The sequence below is a fragment of the Triticum dicoccoides genome, chromosome 6B, assembly GCF_002162155.2.
Source record: "Triticum dicoccoides isolate Atlit2015 ecotype Zavitan chromosome 6B, WEW_v2.0, whole genome shotgun sequence".
Lineage (NCBI taxonomy): Eukaryota > Viridiplantae > Streptophyta > Magnoliopsida > Poales > Poaceae > Triticum > Triticum dicoccoides.
Genome location: NC_041391.1, coordinates 29,871,761 through 29,882,402, shown reverse-complemented (window position 1 = coordinate 29,882,402; position 10,642 = coordinate 29,871,761).

The window sequence follows — 10,642 nt, the reverse complement described above, 5'->3', positions numbered from 1 at the left end:
GGTGGGAGTAGGACTCCTCCGGCGCGCCTCCTTCTAGGGCCGGCCGCACCCCCCCTTGCTCCTTTATATAAGGGGGCAGGGGGCACCCTAGACACACAAGTTGATCTACGGATCGTTCCTTAGCTGTGTGCGGTGCCCCCCTCCACCATATTCCACCTCGGTCATATCGTCGCGGAGTTTAGGCAAAGCCCTGTGCCGGTAGAGCATCATCATCGTCACCACGCCGTCGTGCTGACGGAACTCATCCCCGACACTTTGCTGGATCGGAGTCCGGGGATCGTCATCGAGCTGAACGTGTGCTGAACTCGGAGGTGCCGTACGTTCGGTACGTGGATCGGTCGGATCGTGAAGACGTACGACTACATCAACCGCGTTGTCATAACACTTCCGCTTACGGTCTAGGAGGGTACGTGGACAACACTCTCCCCTCTCGTTGCTATGCCATCACCATGATCTTGCGTGTGCGTAGGATTTTTTTTTTGAAATTACTACGTTCCCCAACAGCTAAACCCTAGAAGCTAGCCTATGATGATTATGATTGTGATCGTGCCTCTAAGGACTAAACCCTCCGGTTTATATAGACATCGGAGGGGGCTAGGGTTTACATGGAGTCGGTTACAAAGAAGGAAATATAATATCCGGATCACCAAGCTTGTCTTCCACGTAAAGGAGAGTCCCATCCGGACACGGGACGGAGTCTTGAGTCTTGTATCTCCACGGTCCAACAGTCCGGCCAAAGCATATAGTCCGGCTATCCGCATACCCCCTAATCCAGGTCTCCCTCACGTGCCTCGCGCCGCCTCCTGTCACGGCCATCTTCTGCCGGCCGCCCCCTCAGCCACGCCGGCCGCATCTCTGCCCTCCACCATCGGCTGCTCGCCTCGCCTGCTACGTGCTTCTTCCTGCTGCTATGCGCTGCTCTACCACTGGTATGATGTTGCGCCATGCCCTCGACACCGCCGTGGACAAACGTGGCGGAGGATTTGTCAATGGAGTACGAGGAGAAGGTGGCGGAGAAGGTGAGAAAAGGCAAGAGGTCTAGGGTGGCGTCGGCTAGCTGTGGTGGAGGTGATTATGCAGGAAGGAGCCGGAGCGGAAGGAGAGGTCACAATTGGAAAGAATCGCAAAAAAATCATAACCCGGAGATCTCATTCCAAAAAAATGCTAATATCGATGGAGGGGTGATTTCCTTCAATAGGTGGAAAACATAGGAAATATTGGATGTTCTCAAGGAAAGGTAAAAATTTAGGAAAGTTAGGATTTTGAACTGATTTCTATGCAAATGGGGTTTTATTGTTTGGTAACATGATATCAGTACCTGCCCGTTTGTGACGTGTCTGATTATGAATGTTTGCAAATGTTAAGAAACTATTTATTGGGAGGAAAGTTTGTGACATGTCTGTTATTTGTTTCCTAAAACAAATTTCACTAATGAGAGAAATCGATTGATTTATATAAGTTAGGAAAGTTAGATTCAAATCTATTATTTGTTTCTTAAAAATTTGTTATTTGTTTCCTAAGACAAATTGAACCAATAAAAGGAATCGATTGATATCAATAATTTAAGCAAGTTAGATCCGTGATTTGTTATACGTTAGGAAAGTCCTGGTTGTAATAAAGAGTGGAGAGAAAAATAAACCGATGGACTAGGATGGGAGGGGGTGGTGGGAGGAGAGACGAAAAAAACCCAGCAAAAATAAACCGTGAAGACTATTCACCAAGTGCTCCATGTCCTCTAAATCTCTACTCCTAATGGAGCAGTTGGTGAATAGTCCGCCGGTTATTTTTCGGTGGTTTTTTTTCGTCTCACCACTTTCGTTGGTTTTATTTGCTGGTTTTATTTCGTCTCCCTCCCACCTGCCTTTTCGCTTCACCACCCACATAAACCTATCATATTAGTTACCATATAAAAAATAAATCACAATCAATCAAGTATTGATGGACCACCCACATAAACCCATCAGATTAGTTACCATATAAAAAGTAAATCACAATCAATCAAGTATTGATGGGATATTTGTTGGGATTCGTAGTAATTTCAAAAAATTTCCTACGCGCACACAGGATCATGTGATGCATAGCAACGAGAGGAGAGTGTTGTCTACGTACCCAACGCAGACCGACTGCGGAAGCAATGACACGACGTAGAGGAAGTAGTCGTACGTCTTCACGATCCAACCGATCAAGCACCGAAACTACGGCACCTCCGAGTTCGAGCACACGTTCAGCTCGATGACGATCCCCGGACTCCGATCCAGCAAAGTGTCGGGGAAGAGTTTCGTCAGCACGACGGCGTGGTGACGATCTTGATGAACTACAGCAGCAGGGCTTCGCCTAAACTCCGCTACAGTATTATCGAGGAATATGGTGGCAGGGGGCACCGCACACGGCTAAGGAATCGATCACGTGGATCAACTTGTGTCAACTTGTGTGTTTAGAGGTGCCCCTGCCTCCGTATATAAAGGAGGAGAGGAGGGGAGGCTGGCCGGCCAAAGAGGGAGGCGCAGGAGAGTCCTACTCCCTCTGGGAGTAGGATTCCTCCCCCCAATCCTAGTCCAACTAGGATTCCTCGGAGGGGAAGGGAGAGAGGGGGGCCGGCCACCTTCTCCTAGTCCTAATAGGACTAGGGGAGGGGAAAGAGGCGCAGCCACCTTGGGTTGCCCCTTTCTCCTTTCCACTAAGGCCCATGATGCCCCATATGGCTCCCGGGGGGTTCCGGTAACCTCCCGGTAACCCGGTAAAATCCCGATTTCACCCGGAACACTTCCGATGTCCAAACATAGGCTCCCAATATATCAATCTTTACGTCTCGACCATTTCGAGACTCCTCGTCATGTCCGTGATCACATCGGGACTCCGAACAACCTTCGGTACATCAAAATGCATAAACTCATAATATAACTGTCATCGTAACCTTAAGCGTGCGGACCCTACGGGTTCGAGAACAATGTAGACATGACCGAGACATGTCTCTGGTCAATAACCAATAGCGGGACCTGGATGCCCATATTGGCTCCTACATATTCTACGAAGATCTTTATCGGTCAGACCGCATAACAACATACGTTGTTCCCTTTGTCATCGGTATGTTACTTGCCCGAGATTCGATCGTCGGTATCCAATACCTAGTTCAATCTCGTTAACGGCAAGTCTCTTTACTCGTTCCGTAATACATCATCTCACAACTAACATATTAGTTGTAATGCTTGCAAGGCTTATGTGATGTGTATTACCGAGAGGGCCCAGAGATACCTCTCCGACAATCGGAGTGACAAATCCTAATCTCGAAATACGCCAACCCAACATCGACCATTGGAGACACCTGTAGTACTCCTTTATAATCACCCATTTACGTTGTGGCGTTTGGTAGTACCCAAAGTGTTCCTCCGGTAAACGGGAGTTGCATAATCTCATAGTCGTAGGAACATGTATAAGTCATGAAGAAAGCAATAGCAACATACTAAACGATCAGGTGCTAAGCTAATGGAATGGGTCATGTCAATCAGATCATTCTACTAATGATGTGACCTCGTTAATCAAATAACAACTCATTGTTCATGGTTAGGAAACATAACCATCTTTGATTAACGAGCTAGCCAAGTAGAGGCATACTAGTGACACTCTGTTTGTCTATGTATTCACACATGTATTATGTTTCCGGAAAATACAATTCTAGCATGAATAATAAACATTTATCATGATTATAAGGAAATAAATAATAACTTTATTATTGCCTCTAGGGCATATTTCCTTCAGTCTCCCACTTGCACTAGAGTCAATAATCTAGATTACACTGTAATGAATCTAACACCCATGGAGCTTTGGTGCTGATCATGTTTTGCTCGTGGAAGAGGCTTAGTCAACGGGTCTGCAATATTCAGATCCGTATGTATCTTGCAAATCTCTATGTCTCCCACCTGGACTAGATCCCGGATGGAGTTGAAGCGTCTCTTGATGTGTTTGGTCCTTTTGTGAAATCTGGATTCCTTTGCCAAGGCAATTGCACCAGTATTGTCACAAAAGATTTTCATTGGACCCGATGCACTAGGTATGACATCTAGATCGGATATGAACTCCTTCATCCAGACTCCTTCATTTGCTGCTTCTGAAGCAGCTATGTACTCCGCTTCACATGTAGATCCCGCCACAACGCTTTGTTTAGAACTGCACCAACTGACAGCTCCACCGTTTAATGTAAACACGTATCCGGTTTGTGATTTAGAACCGGATCAGTGTCAAAGCTTGCATCAACGTAACCTTTTACGATGAGCTCTTTGTCACTTCCATATACGAGAAACATATCCTTAGTCCTTTTTAGGTATTTCAGGATGTTCTTGACCGCTGTCCAGTGATCCATTCCTGGATTACTTTGGTACCTCCCTGCTAAACTTATAGCAAGGCACACATCAGGTCTGGTACACAGCATTGCATACATGATAGAGCCTATGGCTGATGCATAGGGAACATCTTTCATATTCTCTCTATCTTCTGCAGTGGTCGGGCATTGAGTCTTACTCAATTTCACACCTTGTAACACAGGCAAGAACCCTTTCTTTGCTTGATCCATTTTGAATTTCTTCAAAATTTTGTCAAGGTATGTGCTTTGTGAAAGTCCAATTAAGCGTCTTGATCTGTCTCTATAGATCTTAATGCCTAATATGTAAGCAGCTTCACCGAGGTCTTTCATTGAAAAACTTTTATTCAAGTATCCCTTTATGCTATCCAGAAATTCTATATCATTTCCAATCAGTAATATGTCATCCACATATAATATCAGAAATGCTACTGAGCTCCCACTCACTTTCTTGTAAATACAGGCTTCTCCAAAAGTCTGTATAAAACCAAATGCTTTGATCACACTATCAAAACGTTTATTCCAACTCCGAGAGGCTTGCACCAGTCCATAAATGGATCGCTGGAGCTTGCACACTTTGTTAGCTCCCTTTGGATCGACAAAACCTTCTGGTTGCATCATATACAACTCTTCTTCCAGGAATCCATTCAGGAATGCAGTTTTGACATCCATTTGCCAAATTTCATAATCATAAAATGCGGCAATTGCTAACATGATTCGGACGGACTTAAGCATCGCTACGGGTGAGAAGGTCTCATCGTAGTCAATTCCTTGAACTTGCCGAAAACCTTTTGCGACAAGTCGAGCTTTGTAGACAGTAACATTACCATCAGCGTCAGTCTTCTTCTTAAAGATCCATTTATTCTCAATCGCTTGCCGATCATCGGGCAAGTCAACCAAAGTCCATACTTTGTTCTCATACATGGATCCCATCTCAGATTTCATGGCTTCTAGCCACTTTGCGGAATCTGGGCTCACCATCGCTTCTTCATAGTTCGTAGGTTCATCATGATCTAGTAGCATGACCTCCAGAACAGGATTACCGTACCACTCTGGTGCGTATCTTACTCTGGTCGATCTACGAAGTTCAGTAGTATCTTGATCTGAAGTTTCATGATCATTATCATTGGCTTCCTCACTAACTGGTGTAGGTGTCACTGAAACAGTTTTCTGTGATGAACTACTTTCCAGTAAGGGAGCAGGTACAGTTACCTCGTCAAGTTCTACTTTCCTCCCACTCACTTCTTTCGAGAGAAACTCCTTCTCTAGAAATGATCCATTCTTAGCAACAAATGTTTTGCCTTCGGATCTGTGATAGAAGGTGTACCCAACAGTTTCCTTTGGGTATCCTATGAATACACATTTCTCTGATTTGGGTTCGAGCTTATCAGGTTGAAGCTTTTCCACATAAGCATCGCAGCCCCAAACTTTAAGAAACGACAACTTTCGTTTCTTGCCAAACCATAGTTCATAAGGCGTCGTCTCAACGGATTTTGATGGTGCCCTATTTAACGTGAATGCGGCCGTCTGTAAAGCATATCCCCAAAATGATAGCGGTAAATCTGTAAGAGACATCATAGATCGCACCATATCTAGTAAAGTACGATTACGACGTTCGGACACACCATTACGCTGTGGTGTTCCGGGGGGCGTGAGTTGCGAAACTATTCCACGGTTTTTCAAATGTACACCAAACTCGTAACTCAAATATTCTCCTCCACGATCAGATCGTAGAAACTTTATTTTCTTGTTACGATGATTTTCAACTTCACTCTGAAATTCTTTGAACTTTTCAAATGTTTCAGACTTATGCTTCATTAAGTAGATATATCCATATCTGCTCAAATCATCTGTGAAGGTGAGAAAATAACGATATCCACCACGAGCCTCAATATTCATCGGACCACATACATCGGTATGTATGATTTCCAACAAATCTGTTGCTCTCTCCATAGTACCGGAGAACGGTGTTTTAGTCATCTTGCCCATGAGGCACGGTTCGCAAGTACCAAGTGATTCATAATCAAGTGGTTCCAAAAGTCCATTAGTATGGAGTTTCTTCATGCGTTTTACACCGATATGACCTAAACGACAGTGCCACAAATAAGTTGCACTTTCATTATCAACTCTGTATGTTTTGGTTTCAACATTATGAATATGTGTATTACTACTATCGAGATTTAGTAAGAATAGACCACTCTTCAAGGGTGCATGACCATAAAAGATATTACTCATATAAATAGAACAACCATTATTCTCTGATTTAAATGAATAACCGTCTCGCATTAAACAAGATCCAGATATAATGTTCATGCTCAACGCTGGCACCAAATAACAATTACTTAGGTCTAATATTAATCCCGAAGGTAGATGTAGAGGTAGCGTGCCGACCGCGATCACATCGACTTTGGAACCGTTTCCCACGCGCATCGTCACCTCGTCCTTTGCCAGTGCCCGCTTATTCTGTAGTCCCTGTTTCGAGTTGCAAATATTAGCAACAGAACCAGTATCAAATACCCAGGTGCTACTGCGAGCATTGGTAAGGTACACATCAATAACATGTATATCACATATACCTTTGTTCACCTTGCCATCCTTCTTATCCGCCAAATACTTGGGGCAGTTCCGCTTCCAGTGACCAGTCTGCTTGCAGTAGAAGCACTCAGTTTCAGGCTTAGGTCTAGACTTGGGTTTCTTCTCTTGAGCAGCAACTTGCTTGCCGTTCTTTTTTGAAGTTCCCCTTTTTCTTCCCTTTGCCCTTTTTCTTGAAACTAGTGGTCTTGTTAACCATCAACACTTGATGCTCCTTCTTGATTTCTACCTCCGCAGCTTTTAGCATTGCGAAGAGCTCGGGAATAGTCTTGTTCATCCCTTGCATATTATAGTTCATCACGAAGCTCTTGTAGCTTGGTGGCAGTGATTGGAGAATTCTGTCAATGACGCAATCATCTGGAAGATTAACTCCCAATTGAATCAAGTGATTATTATACCCAGACATTTTGAGTATATGCTCACTGACAGAACTGTTCTCTTTCATCTTGCAGCTATAGAACTTATTGGAGACTTCATATCTCTCAATCCGGGCATTTGCTTGAAATATTAACTTCAACTCCTGGAACATCTCATATGCTCCATGACGTTCAAAACGTCGTTGAAGTCTCGATTCTAAGCCGTAAAGCATGGCACACTGAACTATCGAGTAGTCATCAGCTTTGCTCTGCCAGACGTTCATAACATCTGGCGTTGCTCCAGCAGCAGGCCTGGCACCCAGCGGTGCTTCCAGGACGTAATTCTTCTGTGCAGCAATGAGGATAATCCTCAAGTTACGGACCCAGTCCGTGTAATTGCTACCATCATCTTTCAACTTTGCTTTCTCAAGGAACGCATTAAAATTTAACGGAACAACAGCACGAGCCATCTATCTACAATCAACATAAACAAGCAAGATACTATCAGGGACTAAGTTCATGATAAATTTTAAGTTCAATTAATCATATTATTAAAGAACTCCCACTTAGATAGACATCCCTCTAATCCTCTAAGTGATCACGTGATCCAAATCAACTAAACCATATCCGATCATCACGTGAGATGGAGTAGTTTCATCAGTGAACATCATTATGTTGATCATATCTACTATATGATTCACGCTCGACCTTTCGGTCTCCGTGTTCCGAGGCCATATCTGCATATGCTAGGCTCGTCAAGTTTAACCTGAGTATTCTGCGTGCGCAACTGTTTTGCACCCGTTGTATTTGAACGTAGAGCCTATCACACCCGATCATCACGTGGTGTCTCAGCACGAAGAACTTTTGCAACGGTGCATACTCAGGGAGAACACTTCTTGATAATTTAGTGAGAGATCATCTTATAATGCTACCGTCAATCAAAGCAAGATAAGATGCATAAAAAGATAAACATCACATGCAATCAATATAAGTGATATGATATAGCCATCATTATCTTGTGCTTGTGATCTCCATCTCCGAAGCACCGTCATGATCACCATCGTCACCGGCGCGACACCTTGATCTCCATCGTAGCATCGTTGTCGTCTCGCCAATCTTATGCTTCCACGACTATCACTACCGTTTAGTAATAAAGTAAAGCATTACATCGCGATTGCATTGCATACAATAAAGCGACAACCATATGGCTCCTGCCAGTTGCCGATAACTTGGTTACAAAACATGATCATCTCATACAATAAAATTCAGCATCATGCCTTGACCATATCACATCACAACATGCCCTGCAAAAACAAGTTAGACGTCCTCTACTTTGTTGTTGCATGTTTTACGTGGCTGCTACGGGCTTAAGTAAGAACCAATCTCACCTACGCATCATAACCACAACGATAGTTTGTCAAATAGACTCCGTTTTAACCTTCGCAAGGACCGGGCGTAGCCATACTTGGTTCAACTAAAGTTGGAGAGGCAGTCGCCCGCAAGCCATCTCTGTGCAAAGCACGTCGAGGGAACCGGTCTCGCGTAAGCGTACGCGTAAGGTTGGTCCGGGTCGTCTCGTCCAACAATACCGCTGAACCAAAATATGACATGCTGGTAGGCAGTATGACTTGTATCGTCCACAACTCACTTGTGTTCTACTCGTGCATATAACATCAACATCATTAACCTAGGCTCTGATACCACTGTTGGGATTCGTAGTAATTTCAAAAATTTTCCTACGCGCACACAGGATCATGTGATGCATAGCAACGAGAGGAGAGTGTTGTCTACGTACCCAACGCAGACCGACTGCGGAAGCAATGACACGACGTAGAGCAAGTAGTCGTACGTCTTCACGATCCAACCGATCAAGCACCGAAACTACGGCACCTCCGAGTTCGAGCACACGTTCAGCTCGATGACGATCCCCGGACTCCGATCCAGCAAAGTGTCGGGGAAGAGTTTCGTCAGCACGACGGCGTGGTGACGATCTTGATGAACTACAGCAGCAGGGCTTCGCCTAAACTCCGCTACAGTATTATCGAGGAATATGGTGGCAGGGGGCACCGCACACGGCTAAGGAATCGATCACGTGGATCAACTTGTGTCAACTTGTGTGTTTAGAGGTGCCCCTGCCTCCGTATATAAAGGAGGAGAGGAGGGGAGGCTGGCCGGCCAAAGAGGGAGGCGCAGGAGAGTCCTACTCCCTCTGGGAGTAGGATTCCTCCCCCAATCCTAGTCCAACTAGGATTCCTCGGAGGGGAAGGGAGAGAGGGGGGCCGGCCACCTTCTCCTAGTCCTAATAGGACTAGGGGAGGGGAAAGAGGCGCAGCCACCTTGGGCTGCCCCTTTCTCCTTTCCACTAAGGCCCATGATGGCCCATATGGCTCCCGGGGGGTTCCGGTAACCTCCCGGTAACCCGGTAAAATCCCGATTTCACCCGGACCACTTCCGATGTCCAAACATAGGCTTCCAATATATCAATCTTTACGTCTCGACCATTTCGAGACTCCTCGTCATGTCCGTGATCACATCCGGGACTCCGAACAACCTTCGGTACATCAAAATGCATAAACTCATAATATAACTGTCATCGTAACCTTAAGCGTGCGGACCCTACGGGTTCGAGAACAATGTAGACATGACCGAGACATGTCTCTGGTCAATAACCAATAGCGGGACCTGGATGCCCATATTGGCTCCTACATATTCTACGAAGATCTTTATCGGTCAGACCGCATAACAACATACGTTGTTCCCTTTGTCATCGGTATGTTACTTGCCCGAGATTCGATCGTCGGTATCCAATACCTAGTTCAATCTCGTTAACGGCAAGTCTCTTTACTCGTTCCGTAATACATCATCTCACAACTAACATATTAGTTGTAATGCTTGCAAGGCTTATGTGATGTGTATTACCGAAGAGGGCCCAGAGATACCTCTCCGACAATCGGAGTGACAAATCCTAATCTCGAAATACGCCAACCCAACATCGACCATTGGAGACACCTGTAGTACTCCTTTATAATCACCCATTTACGTTGTGACGTTTGGTAGTACCCAAAGTGTTCCTCCGGTAAACGGGAGTTGCATAATCTCATAGTCGTAGGAACATGTATAAGTCATGAAGAAAGCAATAGCAACATACTAAACGATCAGGTGCTAAGCTAATGGAATGGGTCATGTCAATCAGATCATTCTACTAATGATGTGACCTCGTTAATCAAATAACAACTCATTGTTCATGGTTAGGAAACATAACCATCTTTGATTAACGAGCTAGCCAAGTAGAGGCATACTAGTGACACTCTGTTTGTCTATGTATTCACACATGTATTAT